The sequence below is a fragment of the Oncorhynchus keta genome, chromosome 12 (assembly GCF_023373465.1).
Source record: "Oncorhynchus keta strain PuntledgeMale-10-30-2019 chromosome 12, Oket_V2, whole genome shotgun sequence".
Taxonomy (NCBI): Eukaryota; Metazoa; Chordata; class Actinopteri; order Salmoniformes; family Salmonidae; genus Oncorhynchus; species Oncorhynchus keta.
This window is the reverse complement of record NC_068432.1, coordinates 46,912,314-46,937,313: the sequence shown is the minus strand read 5'-3', so window position 1 is coordinate 46,937,313 and position 25,000 is coordinate 46,912,314. Positions and strand designations below refer to the sequence as shown.

The window sequence follows — 25,000 nt, the reverse complement described above, 5'->3', positions numbered from 1 at the left end:
GGAGACAGAGAGATGGAGACAGGGAGACGGAGACAGGGAGACGGAGACAGAGAGATGGAGACAGGGAGACGGAGACAGAGAGACGGAGACAGAGAGATGGAGACAGGGAGACGGAGACAGAGAGACGGAGACAGAGAGACGGAGACAGAGAGATGGAGACAGAGAGATGGAGACAGAGACAGAGAGATGGAGACAGGGAGACGGAGACAGAGAGATGGAGACGGAGACAGAGAGACGGAGACAGAGAGACACAGACAGAGAGATGGAGACAGGGAGACAGAGAGACGGAACAGAGAGATGGAGACAGGGAGACGGAGACAGAGAGACGGAGACAGAGAGACGGAGACAGAGAGATGGAGACAGAGACAGAGAGACGGAGACAGGGAGACGGAGACAGAGAGATGGAGACAGAGAGACGGAGACAGAGAGATGGAGACAGGGAGACGGAGACAGAGAGAAGGAGACAGAGAGATGGAGACAGGGAGACGGAGACAGAGAGACGGAGACAGAGAGATGGAGACAGAGAGACGGAGACAGGGAGACGGAGACAGAGAGACACAGACAGAGAGATGGAGACAGAGAGACGGAGACAGAGAGACGGAGACAGAGAGATGGAGACAGGGAGACGGAGACAGAGAGACGGAGACAGAGAGACGGAGACAGGGAGACGCAGACAGAGAGATGGAGACAGGGAGACAGAGAGACGGAGACAGAGAGAGGGAGACAGAGACAGAGAGACGGAGACAGAGAGACGGAGACAGGGAGATGGAGACAGGAGAGACGGAGACAGAGAGACGGAGACAGGGAGACGGAGACAGGGAGACGGAGAGACAGAGAGACGGAGACAGGGAGATGGAGACAGAGACAGAGAGATGGAGACAGAGAGATGGAGACAGGGAGATGGAGACAGAGATGGAGACAGAGACAGAGAGATGGAGACAGAGAGATGGAGACAGAGAGATGGAGACAGAGAGATGGAGACAGAGATGGAGACAGAGAGACGGAGACAGAGAGATGGAGACAGAGAGACGGAGACAGGGAGATGGAGACAGAGAGATGGAGACAGAGAGATGGAGACAGAGAGATGGAGACAGAGATATGGAGACAGAGACAGAGAGACGGAGACAGGGAGACAGAGAGATGGAGACAGAGAGATGGAGACAGAGACAGAGACAGAGAGACGGAGACAGAGAGACGGAGACAGAGTGATGGAGTCAGAGAGACAGTTAGACGGAGACAGAGAGACAGGGAGACAGAGAGATGGAGACGGAGACAGAGAGATGGAGACAGGGAGACGGAGACAGAGACAGAGAGACGGAGACAGAGAGATGGAGACAGAGGGATGGAGACAGAGAGACAGGGAGACAGAGAGATGGAGACGGAGACAGAGAGACGGAGACAGAGAGATGGAGACAGGGAGACGGAGACAGAGAGATGGAGATAGAGAGGCAGAGAGACAGAGAGAGACAGAGAGAGAGGTATAGAGAGAGAGAAAGAAAGAGAGAGAGACAGAGCCAGAGAGAGCGAGAGAGAGAGAGAGAGAGAGAGGGAAAGAGAGGCAGAGAGACAGAGAGGCAGAGAGAGAGGGAGACAGAGAGACAGAGAGAGAGACAGAGAGAGAGAGGCAAAGACAGAGAGAAACAGAGAGAGAGGCAGAGAGACAGAGAGAGAGAGAGGTAGAGAGAGAGAGAGAGAGAGAGAGAGAGAGAGAGAGAGAGAGAGAGAGAGAGACAGAGACAGAGCCACAGAGAGAGAGACAGAGCCAGAGAGAGAGAGAGAGAGAGAGAGAAGTCAAGCGTCTAGTCAAGCCTCCAAAGATATGGATACAACACAACTAAGTTACAGTTAACCAGAACAGACTGTTAACAGCTGAACAGTGTTAGCTAACACCTCTAACAGACTGTTGCTACCGCGAGCAGCAACACATCGCTAAGGCAGTGCAGTGACACGAAGACTAACAGGGAGGAGACACAGCAGTCTGGAAGCCTCCGTCTGCAGACCACAAACACAGACCTGGCTGACAAGAGCCTCGCACACACACACACACACACACACACACACACACACACACACACACACACACACACACACACACACACACACACACACACACACACACACACACACACACACACACACACAAAGATCCTCCCGAGTGGCGCAGCGGTCTAAAGCATTGCATCTCAGTGCAAGAGGTGTGGTTATATCCCAGCTGTCTCTCTCTCTCCCTGGACTGTGGTTATATCCCCGCTGTCTCTCTCTCTGGACTGTGGTTATATCCCAGCTGTCTCTCTCTCTGGACTGTGGTTATATCCCCGCTGTCTCTCTCTCTGGACTGTGGTTATATCCCAGCTGTCTCTCTCTCTCCCTGGACTGTGGTTATATCCCAGCTGTCTCTCTCTCTCCCTGGACTGTGGTTATATCCCAGCTGTCTCTCTCTCTGGACTGTGGTTATATCCCAGCTGTCTCTCTCTCTGGACTGTGGTTATATCCCAGCTGTCTCTCTCTCTCTCTGGACTGTGGTTATATCCCAGCTGTCTCTCTCTCTGGACTGTGGTTATATCCCAGCTGTCTCTCTCTCTGGACTGTGGTTATATCCCAGCTGTCTCTCTCTCTGGACTGTGGTTATATCCCAGCTGTCTCTCTCTCTGGACTGTGGTTATATCCCAGCTGTCTCTCTCTCTGGACTGTGGTTATATCCCAGCTGTCTCTCTCTCTGGACTGTGGTTATATCCCAGCTGTCTCTCTCTCTCTCTGGACTGTGGTTATATCCCAGCTGTCTCTCTCTCTGGACTGTGGTTATATCCCAGCTGTCTCTCTCTCTGGACTGTGGTTATATCCCAGCTGTCTCTCTCTCTGGACTGTGGTTATATCCCAGCTGTCTCTCTCTCTGGACTGTGGTTATATCCCAGCTGTCTCTCTCTCTCTCTGGACTGTGGTTATATCCCAGCTGTCTCTCTCTCTCTCTGGACTGTGGTTATATCCCAGCTCTCTCTCTCTCTGGACTGTGGTTATATCCCAGCTGTCTCTCTCTCTCTCTGGACTGTGGTTATATCCCAGCTGTCTCTCTCTCTGGACTGTGGTTATATCCCAGCTGTCTCTCTCTCTCTGGACTGTGGTTATATCCCAGCTGTCTCTCTCTCTGGACTGTGGTTATATCCCAGCTGTCTCTCTCTCTCTCTGGACTGTGGTTATATCCCAGCTGTCTCTCTCTCTGGACTGTGGTTATATCCCTGCTGTCTCTCTCTCTCTCTGGACTGTGGTTATATCCCAGCTGTCTCTCTCTCTGGACTGTGGTTATATCCCCGCTGTCTCTCTCTCTGGACTGTGGTTATATCCCAGCTGTCTCTCTCTCTCTCTCTGGACTGTGGTTATATCCCAGCTGTCTCTCTCTCTGGACTGTGGTTATATCCCAGCTGTCTCTCTCTCTCTGGACTGTGATTATATCCCAGCTGTCTCTCTCTCTGGACTGTGGTTATATCCCAGCTGTCTCTCTCTCTGGACTGTGGTTATATCCCAGCTGTCTCTCTCTCTGGACTGTGGTTATATCCCAGCTGTCTGTCTCTCTGGACTGTGGTTATATCCCAGCTGTCTCTCTCCCTGGACTGTGGTTATATCCCAGCTGTCTCTCTCTCTGGACTGTGGTTATATCCCAGCTGTCTCTCTCTCTGGACTGTGGTTATATCCCAGCTGTCTCTCTCTCTCCCTGGACTGTGGTTATATCCCAGCTGTCTCTCTCTCCCTGGACTGTGGTTATATCCCAGCTGTCTCTCTCTCCCTGGACTGTGGTTATATCCCAGCTGTCTCTCTCTCTGGACTGTGGTTATATCCCAGCTGTCTCTCTCTCTGGACTGTGGTTATATCCCAGCTGTCTCTCTCTCTGGACTGTGGTTATATCCCAGCTGTCTCTCTCCCTGGACTGTGGTTATATCCCAGCTGTCTCTCTCTCTGGACTGTGGTTATATCCCAGCTGTCTCTCTCTCTGGACTGTGGTTATATCCCCGCTGTCTCTTTCTCTGGACTGTGGTTATATCCAAGCTGTCTCTCTCTCTGGACTGTGGTTATATCCCCGCTGTCTCTCTCTCTGGACTGTGGTTATATCCCAGCTGTCTCTCTCTCTCTCTGGACTGTGGTTATATCCCAGCTGTCTCTATCTCTGGACTGTGGTTATATCCCAGCTGTCTCTCTCTCTCTCTGGACTGTGGTTATATCCCAGCTGTCTCTCTCTCTGGACTGTGGTTATATCCCAGCTGTCTCTCTCTCTGGACTGTGGTTATATCCCAGCTGTCTCTCTCTCTCCCTGGACTGTGGTTATATCCCAGCTGTCTCTCTCTCTGGACTGTGGTTATATCCCCGCTGTCTCTCTCTCTGGACTGTGGTTATATCCCAGCTGTCTCTCTCTCTCTCTCTGGACTGTGGTTATATCCCAGCTGTCTCTCTCTCTGGACTGTGGTTATATCCCAGCTGTCTCTCTCTCTAGACTGTGGTTATATCCCAGCTGTCTCTCTCTCGGGACTGTGGTTATATCCCCGCTGTCTCTCTCTCTGGACTGTGGTTATATCCCAGCTCTCTCTCTCTCTGGACTGTGGTTATATCCCAGCTGTCTCTCTCTGGACTGTGGTTATATCCCAGCTGTCTCTCTCTCTGGACTGTGGTTATATCCCAGCTGTCTCTCTCTCTGGACTGTGGTTATATCCCCGCTGTCTCTCTCTCTGTACTGTGGTTATATCCCAGCTCTCTCTCTCTCTGGACTGTGGTTATATCCCAGCTGTCTCTCTCTCTGGACTGTGGTTATATCCCAGCTGTCTCTCTCCCTGGACTGTGGTTATATCCCAGCTGTCTCTCTCTCTGGACTGTGGTTATATCCCAGCTGTCTCTCTCTCTGGACTGTGGTTATATCCCATCTGTCTCTCTCTCTCTGGACTGTGGTTATATCCCAGCTGTCTCTCTCTCTGGACTGTGGTTATATCCCCGCTGTCTCTCTCTCTGGACTGTGGTTATATCCCAGCTGTCTCTCTCTCTCTCTGGACTGTGGTTATATCCCAGCTGTCTCTCTCTCTGGACTGTGGTTATATCCCAGCTGTCTCTCTCTCTCTCTGGACTGTGGTTATATCCCAGCTGTCTCTCTCTCTGGACTGTGGTTATATCCCAGCTGTCTCTCTCTCTCCCTGGACTGTGGTTATATCCCAGCTGTCTCTCTCTCTGGACTGTGGTTATATCCCAGCTGTCTCTCTCTCTGGACTGTGGTTATATCCCAGCTGTCTCTCTCTCTGGACTGTGGTTATATCCCATCTGTCTCTCTCTCTGGACTGTGGTTATATCCCCGCTGTCTCTCTCCCTGGACTGTGGTTATATCCCAGCTGTCTCTCTCTCTCCCTGGACTGTGGTTATATCCCAGCTGTCTCTCTCTCTGGACTGTGGTTATATCCCATCTGTCTCTCTCTCTGGACTGTGGTTATATCCCCGCTGTCTCTCTCCCTGGACTGTGGTTATATCCCAGCTGTCTCTCTCTCTGGACTGTGGTTATATCCCAGCTGTCTCTCTCTCTCTGGACTGTGGTTATATCCCATCTGTCTCTCTCTCTGGACTGTGGTTATATCCCCGCTGTCTCTCTCTCTGGACTGTGGTTATATCCCAGCTGTCTCTCTCTCTGGACTGTGGTTATATCCCCGCTGTCTCTCTCCCTGGACTGTGGTTATATCCCAGCTGTCTCTCTCTCTGGACTGTGGTTATATCCCAGCTGTCTCTCTCTCTGGACTGTGGTTATATCCCATCTGTCTCTCTCTCTCTCTGGACTGTGGTTATATCCCATCTGTCTCTCTCTCTCTCTGGACTGTGGTTATATCCCAGCTGTCTCTCTCTCTGGACTGTGGTTATATCCCAGCTGTATCTCTCTCTGGACTGTGGTTATATCCCAGCTGTCTCTCTCCCTGGACTGTGGTTATATCCCAGCTGTCTCTCTCTCTCTGGACTGTGGTTATATCCCAGCTGTCTCTCTCTCTGGACTGTGGTTATATCCCAGCTGTCTCTCTCCCTGGACTGTGGTTATATCCCAGCTGTCTCTCTCTCTGGACTGTGGTTATATCCCAGCTGTCTCTCTCTCTGGACTGTGGTTATATCCCAGCTGTCTCTCTCCCTGGACTGTGGTTATATCCCAGCTGTCTCTCTCTCTCCCTGGACTGTGGTTATATCCCAGCTGTCTCTCTCTCTCCCTGGACTGTGATTATATCCCAGCTGTCTCTCTCTCTCCCTGGACTGTGGTTATATCCCAGCTGTCTCTCTCCCTGGACTGTGGTTATATCCCAGCTGTCTCTCTCTCTGGACTGTGGTTATATCCCAGCTGTCTCTCTCTCTGGACTGTGGTTATATCCCCGCTGTCTCTCTCTCTGGACTGTGGTTATATCCCAGCTGTCTCTCTCTCTGGACTGTGGTTATATCCCAGCTGTCTCTCTCTCTGGACTGTGGTTATATCCCAGCTGTCTCTCTCTCTCTGGACTGTGGTTATATCCCAGCTGTCTCTCTCTCTGGACTGTGGTTATATCCCAGCTGTCTCTCTCTCTCTGGACTGTGGTTATATCCCAGCTGTCTCTCTCTCTGGACTGTGGTTATATCCCAGCTGTCTCTCTCTCTGGACTGTGGTTATATCCCAGCTGTCTCTCTCCCTGGACTGTGGTTATATCCCAGCTGTCTCTCTCTCTCCCTGGACTGTGGTTATATCCCAGCTGTCTCTCTCTCTCCCTGGACTGTGGTTATATCCCAGCTGTCTCTCTCTCTCCCTGGACTGTGGTTATATCCCAGCTGTCTCTCTCCCTGGACTGTGGTTATATCCCAGCTGTCTCTCTCTCTGGACTGTGGTTATATCCCAGCTGTCTCTCTCTCTGGACTGTGGTTATATCCCCGCTGTCTCTCTCTCTGGACTGTGGTTATATCCCAGCTGTCTCTCTCTCTGGACTGTGGTTATATCCCAGCTGTCTCTCTCTCTGGACTGTGGTTATATCCCAGCTGTCTCTCTCTCTGGACTGTGGTTATATCCCAGCTGTCTCTCTCTCTGGACTGTGGTTATATCCCAGCTGTCTCTCTCTCTGGACTGTGGTTATATCCCAGCTGTCTCTCTCTCTCTCTGGACTGTGGTTATATCCCAGCTGTCTCTCTCTCTGGACTGTGGTTATATCCCCGCTGTCTCTCTCTCTGGACTGTGGTTATATCCCAGCTGTCTCTCTCTCTGGACTGTGGTTATATCCCCGCTGTCTCTCTCCCTGGACTGTGGTTATATCCCAGCTGTCTCTCTCTCTGGACTGTGGTTATATCCCAGCTGTCTCTCTCTCTGGACTGTGGTTATATCCCAGCTGTCTCTCTCTCTGGACTGTGGTTATATCCCAGCTGTCTCTCTCTCTGGACTGTGGTTATATCCCAGCTGTCTCTCTCTCTGGACTGTGGTTATATCCCAGCTGTCTCTCTCTCTCTCTGGACTGTGGTTATATCCCAGTGTTTCCAATATGTAGACTATTTCTACTGTCTTTGTCTGCCAGACGTTGTGACACGGTGGCTGAAGTGTCTTCTATATGTTTGCACAGCCAGGGCCAGAGGCATGCGCACACACACACACGCACACGCATGCACACAGACACACATGCACGCACACACACAGACACACACCCACGCACGCACACACACACACACACACACACACGCACGCACACACGCACGCACACACACACACACAGAGACAGGGAGGGAGGCAGACAGGGCCTGCCGTCAGCGTGACTGGACCAGAGACAGGCAGATGAATTACAGCCCTTAGCTCTGAACCCCGGCCGCCGCAGCCATCCTCCTTCCAGCCCCTGGGGCAGACTCTGCTCTGCCTCTCTCTGCTCTGGGCCTGGGTGGGACATTCCAAGCCCAGCCAACACCAGAGCACTGTTTCCACTTACTCTCCCTCCCTCCCTCTTTCTCTCTCTCTCTCCGTCTGTGTGCATGTTGTTTGTGTGGCCTGGTGTCATTTCATATAGGGTCGGTCTGAGAGATACGGAGTGGAACAGAGAGGGAGCACGTTACCCCCCTCCTCCTCTACTCCCTTCTAACAAAAATAAACTCTGTCCTCTGAAAGACACAAAGCCAGAGTCCCAAATGCACCTTATTCCCTATATAGTGCCCTATGGGTCCTGGCCCAAAAGTAGTGCACTAGATAGGGTATAGGATGCCATTTGGGGCATAGACAAATACTGTGTTATGGTAGGCAATAAGACCTCCACCACACTGTTCCTCAACACGGGGGGCTCCCCAGGGGTGCGTGCTCACTAACTTCCTGCACTCCCTGTTCACCCACGACTGTGCGGCTTGTCACGACTCCTCAACTGAATCATCGAGTCGACGACGCGACAGTGGTACGTCTGATCACCATCAAGGAGGAGACGGCCGAGAGGGAGAAGGTTTAGAGCCCTGGCGGAGTGGTGTCAGGAAAACAACCTGCCTCTTAACAAAACCCATTTACAGCACCCGGTGTTAAAGGAAGGCCAAGAAGATCATTAAGGACCTCAGTCACGGCCCCCTGCTACCATCAAGGACGAGACAGTACTGGTGCATCAAAGCCGGGACAGAGAGACTCTAAACAGCTTCTCCAAGCCATCAGACTGTGGAACAGTCATCACTAGCCTGCCCAGTACACTGCCCGGCACCTTGACACTAACGCCCCATGTAATATAGAGACGTTGAACACTGGTCACTTCATATAATGTTTACAGGTCCTTCAGAAAGGATTCGCCCCTCGACATATTCCACGTTGTTGTGTTACAGGCTGAATTCAAACTGGATGAAATACATTTGTTTTTCGTACCCATCTACACACACTGCCTCACAATGACAAAGTGAAAACATGTTTTTAGACATTTTTGTAGATGTGAGTGGTACTCAGCAATGTGTTGTGTTGGATTTGCCCCAAACATAACAATTTATTTGTATGTGACAAATAACATTTGATTTGAAGAAGGTAATTGCTTTGCCTCATGTTCTGCAGTATTACTTTAGTGCCTTGTTGCAAACAGGATGCATGTTTTGGAATATGTTTATTGTGTACAAGCTTCCTTCTTTTCACTGTCATTTAGGGTAATACTGTGGAGTAACTACAACGTTGTTGATCCATCCTCACTTTTCTCCTATCACAGACATTAAACTCCTCTGTAACCATTGTGAAATCCCTGAGCGGTTTCCTTCCTCTCTGGCAACTGAGTTAGGAAGGATGTCTGTATCTTTTGTAGTGACTGGGTGTATTGATACACCACCCAAAGTGTAATTAATAACGTCACAATGCTCACAGGAAAATACAACGTCTGTTTGATTACTTTTTTAAATGTTATTTGTGTATAGGTATTGTATTTTCTAGACATTCTGCTGTTTGGGGCAGTAATATATGCATTTTCACTGCACCTGCTATAACACCTTTAAATCTTGGGCCTCCTGAGTGGCGCAGTGGTCTAAGACACTGCATCTCAGTGCAAGAGGCGTCACTGCAGTACCTGCATCACATCCAGCCGTGATTGGGAGTCTCATACTCCGAGATGTGCACAACTGGCCCGGGTTTGGCCGGGGTAGGCCGTCATTTGTAAATAAGAATTTGTTCTACACTGACCTGCCTAGTTAAATAAATAAAACATCTGTTTACACGGCCAATGAAGGTTGATTTGTGGCTGTCTCACGTCCCCTCTTCTACATGGAGATATGCTCGGTTGGATGCTGCCATCTGCTCCGAGACTCTTTGGCTTGTGTTGTCCCCTGCGTGTGTTCTTACAGCCTCAGGTAGATGACCCTGGACAATATATACCCAGGCCACAGTTGTTTAACTCACAAGCTCACAGACCTACGTTGAAACCAAAACTAAGCTGTGAAAACTAAAATGACATCACATCACATCTTTACCTTATAATAAAAATACAAGATTATAAGATAGTAGTAGAGTTATAATAACAGCACCCGGTGTTGTTGTCTACCCCCCTATTGGGAAGCAGAGGGAGAGAGGGGACTGGAGGGAGAGAGAGAGGGGGGACTGGAGGGAGAGAGAGAGGGGACTGGAGGGAGAGAGAGAGAGGGGACTGGAGGGAGAGAGAGAGAGGGGACTGGAGGGAGAGAGAGAGGGGGGACTGGAGGGAGAGAGAGAGAGGGGACTGGAGGGAGAGAGAGAGGGGACTGGAGGGAGAGAGAGAGGGGGACTGGAGGGAGAGAGAGAGGGGGGACTGGAGGAGAGAGAGAGAGAGGGGACTGGAGGGAGAGAGAGAGAGGGGACTGGAGGGAGAGAGAGAGAGGGGACTGGAGGGAGAGAGAGAGAGGGGACTGGAGGGAGAGAGAAAGGGGACTGGAGGGAGAGAGAGAGGGGGACTGGAGGGAGAGAGAGAGAGAGGGGGTCTGGAGGGAGAGAGGGAGGGAGAGGGGGACTGGAGGGAGAGAGGGAGGGAGAGGGGGACTGGAGGGAGAGAGAGAGAGGGGGACTGGAGGGAGAGAGAGGGGACTGGAGGGAGAGAGAGAGAGGGGACTGGAGGGAGAGAGAGAGAGGGGACTGGAGGGAGAGAGAGAGGGGACTGGAGGGAGAGAGAGAGGGGACTGGAGGGAGAGAGAGAGAGGGGACTGGAGGGAGAGAGAGAGGGGACTGGAGGGAGAGAGAGAGGGGACTGGAGGGAGAGAGAGAGGGGACTGGAGGGAGAGAGAGAGGGGACTGGAGGAGAGAGAGAGAGGGGACTGGAGGGAGAGAGAGAGGGGACTGGAGGAGAGAGAGAGAGAGGGGACTGGAGGGGAGAGAGAGAGGGGACTGGAGGGACAGAGAGAGGGGGACTGGAGGGAGAGAGAGAGAGGGGACTGGAGGAGAGAGAGAGAGGGGACTGGAGGGAGAGAGAGAGGGGGACTGGAGGGAGAGAGAGGGGGGACTGGAGGAGAGAGGGAGGGAGAGGGGGACTGGAGGGAGAGAGAGAGAGGGGACTGGAGGGAGAGAGGGGGACTGGAGGGAGAGAGAGAGAGGGGACTGGAGGGAGAGAGAGAGAGAGGGGACTGGAGGAGAGAGAGAGAGGGGACTGGAGGGAGAGAGGGGACTGGAGGGAGAGAGAGAGAGGGGACTGGAGGGAGAGAGAGAGAGGGGACTGGAGGGAGAGAGAGAGGGGGGACTGGAGGGACAGAGAGAGGGGGACTGGAGGGGACTTTGAGAGAGAGAGGGGACTGGAGGGGAGAGAGAGAGAGGGGACTGGACTGAGGGAGAGAGAGAGAGGGGGACTGGAGGGAGAGAGATCCAATTTTGAAAAACTCCCATACCTACTGGGTGGGGGACTGGAGGGAGAGAAAAAAGGGAGGGAGAGGGGGACTGGAGGGAGAGAGAGAGAGGGGACTGGAGGGAGAGAGGGGGGCTGGAGGGAGATTTTTGTTGTTTTTCAGAGACTTGTACAGACTTTTTGTTGTTTTTCACTTTATAGGCTATTCACTTTGTATAGCTGCACTTGTCTACCTCTTGCTTTGGGACTGTTTCCCATGCCAATAAAGGAGAGAGAGAGAGAGGGGACTGGAGGGAGAGAGAGAGAGAGGGGACTGGAGAGGGAGAGAGAGAGGGGACTGGAGGGGGAGAGACTGGAGGGAGGGGGACTGGAGAGAGAGAGAGAGAGGGGGTCTGGAGGGAGAGAGGGGACTGGAGGGAGAGAGAGAGGGGACTGGAGGGAAAGAGAGAGGGGGACTGGAGGGAGAGAGGGGGATTGGAGGAGAGAGAGAGGGGATTGGAGGGGAGAGGGGGGGACTGGAGGGGAGAGAGGGGGACTGCAGGGAGAGAGAGGGGGACTGGAGGGAGGGGGACTGGAGGGAGAGAGAGAGGGGGACTGGAGGGAGAGAGAGGGGGACTGGAGGGAGAGAGAGAGGGGGATGTAGAGGGGGACTGGAGGGAGGAGAGAGAGAGAGCGGGGGACTGGAGGGAGAGAGAGAGGGGGACTGGAGGGAGAGAGAGAGGGGGACTGGAGGGAGAGAGAGGGGGACTGGAGGGAGAGAGAGGGGGACTGGAGGGAGAGAGAGGGGGGACTGGAGGGAGAGAGAGAGAGGGGACTGGAGGGAGAGAGAGAGGGGGACTGGAGGGAGAGAGAGAGGGAGAGGGACTGGAGACAGCGAGAAGAGCAGTCTGGAAAAGTTAATGATTACTTGTGTCTGACTCCACACTCCGGATCGTTACTATTCCTGGATGTCACAGAATGATTTTTTTTCGCTCACTGTTTAACCTTCAAATGTGAGTTCACACTGTCAACATTAAATACAGAGGAGACACCAGGGACTAAGTTCTCATGGATCCTGACTTCGTCCCAAATAGCACCTTCCTGTTAGAAAGTCAGAAAGGTTACTATGGGAGTCTATCTTATCTAAGAGGGCTTTATAGGCATGGGAATCACCTGTTTAAATTGCCAAAGCTAGTGAAATAGACAATAAACAAGGGAAATAAATTAACAGAAATGAACAGTAAGCATTAAACTCACAATTAAAAATAAATAATAATATAGACATTTCAAATGTTATATTTTTAGATGTGGTGGTGGGGGGGGTGGATAAACACTCCAGCCCTCCCGACCGCTCGGAGCTGTCCGCATGGTCTTAAAGCCCACGGAAAGTTGCGCTATGTACAGTCTCTCTCTCTCTTTATCGGAGCAGACAGAGACGGTCACATAATGGTTCCTGTCTTCATCAGACACAGGGGGAGGGAGAGAGATAGGAAGGGAGGGAGGGAGGGAGGAAGGCAGGCAGTCAGTCTCAACACCCTACTCAGGCTATTCCAAGGGTCAGAGGTCATGACAAGACATTCCTTTTGCTCTCTCTATTCTCTTCTATTTCGCTGCCTGACCCCTTCTGTCTCTGTCAGTCTGTTCCTCTGTCTGTTGGACTACAGAGAGCTGCCTTTAATGAAAGGAAAGTCGACATACGTTGTCTTAAATCTTTACAACTATTTGGTACTTTCTTTATAAGAAAATCGATAAAACCCGATAACACCAGTTACCTTTTAGTTCTTATAAGGACAACGCTTGGGGATGAAATGTATATCTCCTAAACGACACCAGTGACCAACTATCCTGGCTATAGGATACATCCCCTATAGGATACATCCCCTATAGGATACATCCCCTACAGGATACATCCCCTACAGGATACATCCCCTATAGGATACATCCCCTATAGGATACATCCCCTATAGGATACATCCCCTATAGGATACATCCCCTATAGGATACATCCCCTATAGGATACATCCCCTACAGGATACATCCCCTATAGGATACATCCCCTATAGGATACATCCCCTGTAGGATACATCCCCTATAGGATACATCCCCTATAGGATACATCCCCTACAGGATACATCCCCTATAGGATACATCCCCTATAGGATACATCCCCTACAGGATACATCCCCTGTAGGATACATCCCCTATAGGATACATCCCCTATAGGATACATCCCCTATAGGATACATCCCCTATAGGATACATCCCCTACAGGATACATCCCCTATAGGATACATCCCCTACAGGGTACATCCCCTACAGGATACATCCCCTACAGGATACATCCCCTACAGGATACATCCCCTGTAGGATACATCCCCTGTAGGATACATCCCCTATAGGATACATCCCCTACAGGATACATCCCCTACAGGATACATCCCCTATAGGATACATCCCCTATAGGATACATCCCCTACAGGATACATCCCCTACAGGATACATCCCCTGTAGGATACATCCCCTGTAGGATACATCCCCTACAGGATACATCCCCTATAGGATACATCCCCTACAGGATACATCCCCTACAGGATACATCCCCTATAGGATACATCCCCTATAGGATACATCCCCTACAGGATACATCCCCTATAGGATACATCCCCTATAGGATACATCCCCTATAGGATACATCCCCTATAGGATACATCCCCTATAGGATACATCCCCTATAGGATACATCCCCTGTAGGATACATCCCCTATAGGATACATCCCCTATAGGATACATCCCCTGTAGGATACATCCCCTATAGGATACATCCCCTACAGGATACATCCCCTATAGGATACATCCCCTACAGGATACATCCCCTACAGGATACATCCCCTGTAGGATACATCCCCTATAGGATACATCCCCTATAGGATACATCCCCTATAGGATACATCCCCTATAGGATACATCCCCTACAGGATACATCCCCTATAGGATACATCCCCTACAGGATACATCCCCTACAGGATACATCCCCTATAGGATACATCCCCTATAGGATACATCCCCTACAGGATACATCCCCTGTAGGATACATCCCCTATAGGATACATCCCCTATAGGATACATCCCCTATAGGATACATCCCCTACAGGATACATCCCCTATAGGATACATCCCCTATAGGATACATCCCCTATAGGATACATCCCCTATAGGATACATCCCCTATAGGATACATCCCCTATAGGATACATCCCCTGTAGGATACATCTCCTGTAGGATACATCCCCTGTAGGATACATCCCCTATAGGATACATCCCCTATAGGATACATCCCCTGTAGGATACATCCCGTATTGGATACATCCCCTATAGGATACATCCCCTATAGGATACATCCCCTACAGGATACATCCCCTATAGAATACATCCCCTGTAGGATACATCTCCTGTAGGATACATCCCCTGTAGGATACATCCCCTATAGGATACATCCCCTGTAGGATACATCCCCTATTGGATACATCCCCTATAGGATACATCCCCTATAGGATACATCCCCTACAGGATACATCCCCTATAGGATACATCCCCTGTAGGATACATCCCCTATAGGATACATCCCCTACAGGATACATCCCCTACAGGATACATCCCCTATAGAATACATCCCCTGTAGGATACATCTCCTGTAGGATACATCCCCTATAGGATACATCCCCTATAGGATACATCCCCTGTAGGATACATCCCCTATAGAATACATCCCCTATAGGATACATCCCCTATAGGATACATCCCCTACAGGATACATCCCCTACAGGATACATCCCCTATAGAATACATCCCCTGTAGGATACATCTCCTGTAGGATACATCCCCTGTAGGATACATCCCCTATAGGATACATCCCCTATAGGATACATCCCCTGTAGGATACATCCCCTATTGGATACATCCCCTATAGGATACATCCCCTATAGGATACATCCCCTACAGGATACATCCCCTACAGGATACATCCCCTATAGGATACATCCCTATAGGATACATCCCCTATAGGATACATCCCCTACAGGATACATCCCCTACAGGATACATCCCCTGTAGGATACACCCCCTGTAGGATACATCCCCTATAGGATACATCCCCTGTAGGATACATCCCCTGTAGGATACATCCCCTATAGGATACATCCCCTATAGGATACATCCCCTGTAGGATACATCCCCTACAGGATACATCCCCTACAGGATACATCCCCTACAGGATACATCCCCTATAGGATACATCCCCTGTAGGATACATCCCCTATAGGATACATCCCCTATAGGATACATCCCCTGTAGGATACATCCCCTATAGGATACATCCCCTATAGGATACATCCCCTATAGGATACATCCCCTACAGGATACATCCCCTACAGGATACATCCCCTATAGGATACATCCCCTATAGGATACATCCCCTATAGGATACATCCCCTACAGGATACATCCCCTACAGGATACATCCCCTGTAGGATACACCCCCTGTAGGATACATCCCCTATAGGATACATCCCCTGTAGGATACATCCCTGTAGGATACATCCCCTATAGGATACATCCCCTATAGGATACATCCCCTGTAGGATACATCCCCTATAGGATACATCCCCTATAGGATACATCCCCTATAGGATACATCCCCTACAGGATACATCCCCAGTAGGATACATCCCCTGTAGGATACATCCCCTACAGGATACATCCCCTGTAGGATACATCCCCTATAGGATACATCCCCTATAGGATACATCCCCTGTAGGATACATCCCCTATAGGATACATCCCCTATAGGATACATCCCCTGTAGGATACATCCCCTATAGGATACATCCCCTATAGGATACATCCCCTATAGGATACATCCCCTATAGGATACATCCCCTATAGGATACATCCCCTATAGGATACATCCCCTATAGGATACATCCCCTACAGGATACATCCCCTATAGGATACATCCCCTATAGGATACATCCCCTATAGGATACATCCCCTATAGGATACATCCCCTATAGGATACATCCCCTACAGGATACATCCCCTATAGGATACATCCCCTATAGGATACATCCCCTATAGGATACATCCCCTATAGGATACATCCCCTACAGGATACATCCCCTATAGGATACATCCCCTATAGGATACATCCCCTATAGGATACATCCCCTATAGGATACATCCCCTACAGCCTAGTAGACTAATGGCATGAGAACTTCCAATAAAAGAAGGCCATTTGGTGAACGTTTGAGTCACGTCAGTAACAGTCACTGGAAGTTATGGCCTCGCCAGCTGGCCGACTGACTGACTGACATTATTACACAACTTAATAATAATCATTCAGAGACCTGAAAGAATACGGATCTCACACTCACAGGCCAGAAGACTGGCCAAACACACACACACTCTCTGTGGAAGCTCTGTCTTTGTGCCCAGCGTGGCCGTGGTGGGTTGAGCAGAGCAGAGAGTTAGTACCTTTCTATAAATGTTGTATTTTTCCTGGGGCATCAGCCTCTCTGTCTGACAGCACAGTTTCAAGAGGCATTCTCTCTCAAGCAATTAGCCAAGGTAAACTCTAGCCACTCTAAACACAACAGGGGAGGAGAGGAGGACTGGGACTGGCCTGGGAGAGAGGGAGAGAACGGGGCTATTGAGGAGAGGAGGACTGGGGCTGGCCTGGGAGAGAGGGAGAGAAAGGGGCTGAGGAGGAGAGGAGGACTGGGACTGGCCTGGGAGAGAGGGAGAGAACGGGGCTAAGGAGGAGAGGAGGACTGGGGCTGGCCTGGGAGAGAGGGAGAGAAAGGGGCTGAGGAGGAGAGGAGGACTGGGACTGGCCTGGGAGAGAGGGAGAGAACGGGGCTAAGGAGGAGAGGAGGACTGGGACTGGCCTGGGAGAGAGGGAGAGAAAGGGGCTGAGGAGGAGAGGAGGACTGGGACTGGCCTGGGAGAGAGGGAGAGAAAGGGGCTGAGGAGGAGAGGAGGACTGGGACTGGCCTGGGAGAGAGGGAGAGAAAGGGGCTGAGGAGGAGAGGAGGACTGGGACTGGCCTGGGAGAGAGGGAGAGAAAGGGGCTGAGGAGGAGAGGAGGACTGGGACTGGCCTGGGAGAGAGGGAGAGAAAGGGGCTGAGGAGGAGAGGAGGACTGGGACTGGCCTGGGAGAGAGGGAGAGAAAGGGGCTGAGGAGGAGAGGAGGACTGGGACTGGCCTGGGAGAGAGGGAGAGAAAGGGGCTGAGGAGGAGGGGAGGACTGGGACTGGCCTGGGAGAGAGGGAGAGAACGGGGCTAAGGAGGAGAGGAGGACTGGGACTGGCCTGGGAGAGAGGGAGAGAAAGGGGCTGAGGAGGAGAGGAGGACTGGGAATGGCCTTGGAAGGGAGAGGGAGAGAAAGGGGCTGAGGAGGAGAGGAGGACTGGGACTGGCCTGGGAGAGAGGGAGAGAAAGGGGCTGAGGAGGAGAGGAGGACTGGGACTGGCCTGGGAGAGAGGGAGAGAAAGGGGCTGAGGAGGAGAGGAGGACTGGGACTGGCCTGGGAGAGAGGGAGAAAAAGGGGCTGAGGAGGAGAGGAGGACTGGGACTGGCCTGGGAGAGAGGGAGAGAAAGGGGCTGAGGAGGAGAGGAGGACTGGCCTGGGAGAGAGGGAGAGAAAGGGGCTGGGGAGGAGAGGAGGACTGGGAATGAGAGAGAGAGAGAGAGAGAGAGACAGACAGAGAGACAGAGAGAGACAGAGAGAGACAGAGAGAGACAGAGAGAGTGAGAGCGAGAGACAGAGAGAGACTACTATCTTTGTGGTGACTGTGTATTGACACACCAACCAAAGTGTAATTAATAACTTCACCATGCTCAAAGGGATATTCAATGCCTGCTTGTTATTACCATTCAAGCCAGTGATGGTATAGTGGGTGGACTGGCGGCCATTACGAGTTTACCTATAGGAGCAATGCAGGAAGTAAAAGTAGGAAGTGTAGCCATCATTACAATAAATACATTCCACTGCATGAGCCACATCAGTTAACATCATCTGAATGAACATTCTACGTTACCATGGAAATGATAGCATCACAATACCAGGCAGCCATGATGTGGTAAAGAGGCCAATGGAACGGAGACCGTGGGGGGATAAAAGGAGACCGTGGGGGGATAGAAGGAGACCGTGGGGGGATAGAAGGAGACCGTGGGGGGATAGAAGGAGACCGTGGGGGGATAGAAGGAGGCCGTGGGGGGATAGAAGGAGACCGTGGGGGGATAGAAGGAGACCGTGGGGGGGATAGAAGGAGACCGTGGGGGGATAGAAGGAGACCGTGGGGGATAGAAGGAGGCCGTGGGGGGATAGAAGGAGACCGTGGGGGGATAGAAGGAGGCCGTGGGGGGATAGAAGGAGGCCGTGGGGGGATAGAAGGAGGATGCTGGATTGGTTAACTATCAACCAGTCTGATCTAACAACATGGATATTAGTCCAATCCGTCATTTCTCTGCATAACATTTAGAAGTTGTTCCTTTTCAGGTTTAGAAGAAGTGACTGCTGTTTGTATAGCCTGGTTAGCATAGCTAGCATGCAGAAATTGGTGCTGGTAGTCGAAGTCGTTTATGGCCTGACATCCATACAAGCATTATGCTCACATTTTTACCACAACATAGAGTGAAATACACCCAAATAATAGCCTAAATGTAGCCTAAATCTGCTTTCTCCCACAGCATCTTTCCATGTTCCATTGACCTCTTTACCGTATCTATAGCGAGTGTGTCGATGCTGTAGCCGCTGCAACACAGGCAGAACAACCAGCAGCATTGTTCTAAATCCAGGATGTCAGGGATCTCCGTGGGAACCAACCCGGCAACCGACGCTAGGCTGCTCTGCTGCAGCAAAGACCATAGTGCTGACGGCCTGTAGGCAACCAGTCAGGCCAGTTGGGAGCTAAAAAACGAGTTGTTGTTGTTTTAAAAGCAGAAGTGATTATTACATATTATTTGTGGTACATGTTTGTGGTTTAGGCTTAGGGCAGACCTATGAGTTCCCTTGAGACACATCCTAGAGACATGGGCATAGGGCTGAGGACCGTCACATTTGACTGAGATGACAGAAACATCACATTACAGGGAGTTACATGGAGTTTCAGGCAGGCAAGGGTTCTGGTCTCCCTACCCAGACCTCTAGCTGCAACTTCACCAACTGATTCCACATGAATGGTCAGGCTGGCTATGATTGGAAATAGCAGTAAGAAGAGCATTGTACCTCCCTCTCTCTCTCTACCTGTCTCTCTTTCTCTCTCCACCTCTCTCCCAACTCTCTCTCCACCTCTCTCTCCACCTCTCTCTCTCTCCACCTCTCTCTCCACCTGTCTCTCTCTCCACCTGTCTCTCTCTCTCTCCACCTGTATCTCCCTCTCCACCTGTCTCTCTCTCCACCTCTCTCTCTCTCTCTCTCTCCACCTGTATCTCCCTCTCCACCTGTCTCTCTCTCTCTCTCCCTCTCTCCACCTGTCTCTCTTTCTCTCTCTACCTGTCTCTCTCTCTATCTCTCCACCTGTCTTTCTCTCTCTCTCCACCTGTCTCTCTCTCTCTCTCTCTCTCCACCTGTCTCTCTCTCTCTCTCTCTCTCCACCTGTCTCTCTCTCCACCTGTCTCTCTCTCTCTCTATCTCTCCACCTGTCTTTCTCTCTCTCCACCTGTCTCTCTCTCCACCTCTCTCTCACCTGTCTCTCTCTCCACCTCTCTCTCTCTCTCTCTCCACCTGTATCTCTCTCTCCACCCGTATGTCTCTCTCTCTGTGGCATTGGTGAAAAAACACACCAGGGAAAAGGAATGTTCCCCTCTCTTTTGAATATCTTCATACAATGAACCAGCTTCATAACCCTGGCAGGCAGGGCCCAGCCCAACTCTCTCTCTCTCTGAACCCTACACAGCTTCATAACCCTGGCAGGCAGGGCCCAGCCCAACTCTCTCTCTCTCTGAACCCTACACAGCTTCATAACCCTGGCAGGCAGGGCCCAGCCCAACTCTCTCTCTCTCTGAACCCTACACAGCTTCATAACCCTGGTAGGCAGGGCCCAGCCCAACTCTCTCTCTCTCTGAACCCTACACAGCTTCATAACCCTGGCAGGCAGGGCCCAGCCCAACTCTCTCTCTCTCTGAACCCTACACAGCTTCATAACCCTGGCAGGCAGGGCCCAGCCCAACTCTCTCTCTCTCTGAACCCTACACAGCTTCATAACCCTGGTAGGCAGGGCCCAGCCCAACTCTCTCTCTCTCTGAACCCTACACAGCTTCATAACCCTGGTAGGCAGGGCCCAGCCCAACTCTCTCTCTCTCTGAACCCTACACAGCTTCATAACCCTGGCAGGCAGGGCCCAGCCCAACCCTAGGCAGGGCCCAGCCTCTCTCTCTCTGAACCCTACACAGCTTCATAACCCTGGCAGGCAGGGCCCAGCCCAACTCTCTCTCTCTGAACCCTACCCTACACAGCTTCATAACCCTGGCAGGCAGGGCCCAGCCCAACTCTCTCTCTCTCTGAACCCTACACAGCTTCATAACCCTGGCAGGCAGGGCCCAGCCCAACTCTCTCTCTCTCTGAACCCTACACAGCTTCATAACCCTGGCAGGCAGGGCCCAGCCCAACTCTCTCTCTCTCTGAACCCTACACAGCTTCATAACCCTGGCAGGCAGGGCCCAGCCCAACTCTCTCTCTCTCTGAACCCTACACAGCTTCATAACCCTGGCAGGCAGGGCCCAGCCCAACTCTCTCTCTCTCTGAACCCTACACAGCTTCATAACCCTGGCAGGCAGGGCCCAGCCCAACTCTCTCTCTCTCTGAACCCTACACAGCTTCATAACCCTGGCAGGCAGGGCCCAGCCCAACTCTCTCTCTCTGAACCCTACACAGCTTCATAACCCTGGCATGCAGGGCCCAGCCCAACTCTCTCTCTCTCTCTGAACCCTACACAGCTTCATAACCCTGGCAGGCAGGGCCCAGCCCAACTCTCTCTGAACCCTACACAGCTTCATAACCCTGGCAGGCAGGCAGGGCCCACCCTGAGCCCTCACTACAGTCTACCATGTATATCCAAAGGTAAAACTCTGAGGCAAAAGTTCAATTCAAGGGTGTCTCACTCTCAAGTCAAGGATCTCTAAACTGTGATGAACTGGTAGTTCAGCCTAACTGTCTCACTCTTTCTACTGACTAACTTTCTTAAATGTTTGCTTTCTGTTCTGAGGAGGCCATTGTCGTCACCCTCCCTGTTCATTGCCTTTTCCTCAAACACTGGGTCATTTCTGTCTTTCCTCCTCTGACAGGACTGTAGACTGTGTTTCCTCCTCTGACAGGACTGTAGACTGCCTTTCCTCCTCTGACAGGACTGTAGACTGTCTTTCCTCCTCTGACAGGACTGTAGACTGCCTTTCCTCCTCTGACAGGACTGTAGACTGTCTTTCCTCCTCTGACAGGACTGTAGACTGCCTTTCCTCCTCTGACAGGACTGTAGACTGTCTTTCCTCCTCTGACAGGACTGTAGACTGTCTTTCCTCCTCTGACAGGACTGTAGACTGTCTTTCCTCCTCTGACAGGACTGTAGACTGTCTTTCCTCCTCTGACAGGACTGTAGACTGTCTTTCCTCCTCTGACAGGACTGTAGACTGCCTTTCCTCCTCTGACAGGACTGTAGACTGTCTTTCCTCCTCTGACAGGACTGTAGACTGTCTTTCCTCCTCTGACAGGACTGTAGACTGTCTTTCCTCCTCTGACAGGACTGTAGACTGTTTTTCCTCCTCTGATAGGATTGTAGACAGTGGCAGCTTTGCTAGAATTATTATTTTTTAATATTTGACCAGGGAAGTTGACTGAGAACTCATTCTCATTTACAGCAACGACCTGGGGAATAGTTACAGGGGAGAGGAAGGAGGATGAATGAGCCAATTGGAAGCTGGGGATGATTATGTGACCATGATGGTATGAGGGCCAGATTGGGAATTTATCCAGGACACCAGGGTTAACATCCCTACTCTTATGATAAGTGGCATGGGATCTTTAGTGACCAGAGAGTCCCATCCATTTAACGTCCCATCTGAAAGACAGCACCCTACACAAGGCAATGTCCCCAATCACTGCCCTGGGGCATTGGGATATATATTTTTGTAGACCTGAGGAAAAGGTGCATCCAGGGACCAACCTGGACCAACCCTGCTTATTTTCAGAGGCAAGCCAGCAGTGGGATGCAGCGTGGTATGGTTCTCTGGAGGGTCCAACCACCTCTCCTCTCAGAGCACTGGGACCAGGAGACAATAATGACCTAGCTGACACAACCCAGAGAGAGACTGAGAATGTGGCATGGGGTGTTCAACTAAGAGGAGAGGCGTACGCTGTAAGACTAATACATTGAAGCTAAAGACAGAAAGAGAAAAGGTACAGACTGAGTAGTGTTTGTAATAGTGTAGTACCACAGTAGAAAGTACTAACATAGTACCAAGAGGCTACTACAGGCTACTTGATAGTATGAAGAAGACATACCATGAAGACGCTACCAGAGAACCACCTAGTCTACACCTTACGTTAAGTAGCCAGCAACTGAGCTAGGCTAGCTGTACTGAGCAGGTTCAGGGTGGCTGGCTGGGTCAGCTAGCTAACATTTCAATAATACACTCCAACTTAAATTTAACCTGCTGAGGAGAAAGTTAGGCTTGCGCCTGTGTGACAGTAGGCCGCCAGCCAGTGTGTGTGTGTGTGTGTGTGTGTGTGTGTGTGTGTGTGTGTGTGTGTGTGTGAGCCAGCCAGCCAGCCAGCCAGTGTCTGTGTGTGTGTGTGTGTGTGTGTGTGTGTGTGTGTGTGTGTGTGTGTGTGTGTGTGTGTGTGTGTGTGTGTGTGTGTGTGTGTGTGTGTGTGTGTGTGTGTGTGTGTGTACGTGTCTGTGTGTGTGAGCAAGCCAGCCAGCGAGCCAGTCAGTCAGCAAGCGAGCCAGCCAGCCAGCTAGCGAGTCAGGGAGCCAGCCAGTCAGCCAACCAGCGAGTCAGCCAGCCAACCAGTCAGCTAGTCAGGGAGCCAGCCAGTCAGTCAGCGAGTCAGTCAGCGAGTCAGTGAGCCAGTCAGCCAGCGAGTCAGCGAGTCAGGGAGCCATCAGGGAGCCAGCCAGTGAGTCAGGGAGCCAGCCAACCAACCAGTCAACGAGTCAGGGAGCCAGCCAGTGAGTCAGCCAGTCAGACAACCAGCGAGTCAGGGAGCCAGACAGCCAACCAGTCAGGGAGCCAGCCAGTGAGCCAGCCAGTCAGCCAACCAGCGAGTCAGGGAGCCAGCCAGCCAACCAGTCAGCGAGTCAGCCAGTCAGTCAGACAGCGAGTCACGGAGCCAGTCATCCAGCCAGTCAGCCAGCGAGACAGTGAGCCAGCCAGTGAGTCAGGGAGCCAGCCAGCCAGTCAGTCAGCGAGTCAGCCAGCCAGCGAGTCAGGGAGCCAGCCAGCCAGCGAGTAAGTGAGCCAGCCAGTCAGTCAGCCAGCCAGCCAGCGAGTCAGGGAGCCAGCCAGCGAGTCAGGGAGCCAGCCAGCCAGCGAGGGAGCCAGCCAGCGAGCCAGGGAGCCAGCCAGCCAGCGAGTCAGGGAGCCAGCCAGCGAGTCAGGGAGACAGCCAGCGAGTCAGGGAGACAGCCAGCCAGCGAGTCAGGAAGCCAGCCAGCCAGCGAGTCAGGGAGACAGCCAGCCAGTGAGTCAGGGAGCCAGCCAGCCAGTGAGTCAGGGAGCCAGCCAGCCAGTGAGTCAGGGAGCCAGCCAGCCAGCCAGCCAGCGAGTCAGGGAGCCAGCGAGTCAGGGAGCCAGCCAGCCAGCGAGTCAGGGAGACAGCCAGCCAGTGAGTCAGGGAGCCAGCCAGCCAGTGAGTCAGGGAGCCAGCCAGCCAGTGAGTCAGGGAGACAGCCAGCCAGCGAGTCAGGGAGACAGCCAGCCAGCGAGTCAGGGAGCCAGCCAGTCAGGGAGCCAGCCAGCCAGCGAGTCAGGGAGCCAGTCAGCCAGCGAGTCAGGGAGCCAGTCAGCCAGCCAGCCAGCGAGTCAGGGAGCCAGCCAGCCAGCCAGTGAGTCAGCGAGCCAGCCAGTCCCTGTGTGGGTCATTCTATACCATCGTCTGAGGGCCTGTCACACGCAGCGTACCTGTCAGCTCAGCACCACCACAGCAGAGCAGTGAGCCAAAGGGATCCTGTTACTCACTCCTAGCCGGCACCAACCAACCAGGCATGCCACCTCCAGCTTTGAACCCAACCCCCACCACTACTCGCACGCACAGGGACTCAGATACAACACCTAATCCCGCTCTGACCCTAGCGCCCCCACCCCAGACTCAAGCGTGAGACACAAGAGATACCTTTCCACCCCACCAGCCCCACGGCCTCTACCCCAGCCCCACAGCCTCTACCCCAGTCCCACAGCCTCTACCCCAGCCCCACAGCCTCTACCCCAGTCCCACAGCCTCTACCCCAGACCCACAGCCTCTAACCCAGCCCCACAACTCCTACCCCAGCCCCACAGCCTCTAACCCAGCCCCATAGCTCCTACCCCAGCCCCACAGCCTCTAACCCAGCCCCTACCCCAGCCCCACAGCCTCTACCCCAGCCCCACAGCTCCTACCCCAGCCCCACAGCCTCTACCCCAGCTCCACAGCCTCTACCCCAGCCACACAGCCTCTACCCCTGCCCCACAGCCTCTACCTCAGCCCCACAGCTCCTACCCCAGCCCCTCAGCCTCTACCCCAGTC

The 25,000-nt window shown here is 52.2% G+C and overlaps 1 protein-coding gene across 1 annotated transcript in view; it reads right to left on the bottom strand.

Annotated features, from left to right (window-relative positions):
- Positions 1-25,000, bottom strand: part of smad7 (SMAD family member 7) — a 62,631-nt gene that overhangs the window by 13,958 nt on the left and 23,673 nt on the right. The window lies entirely within an intron of this gene.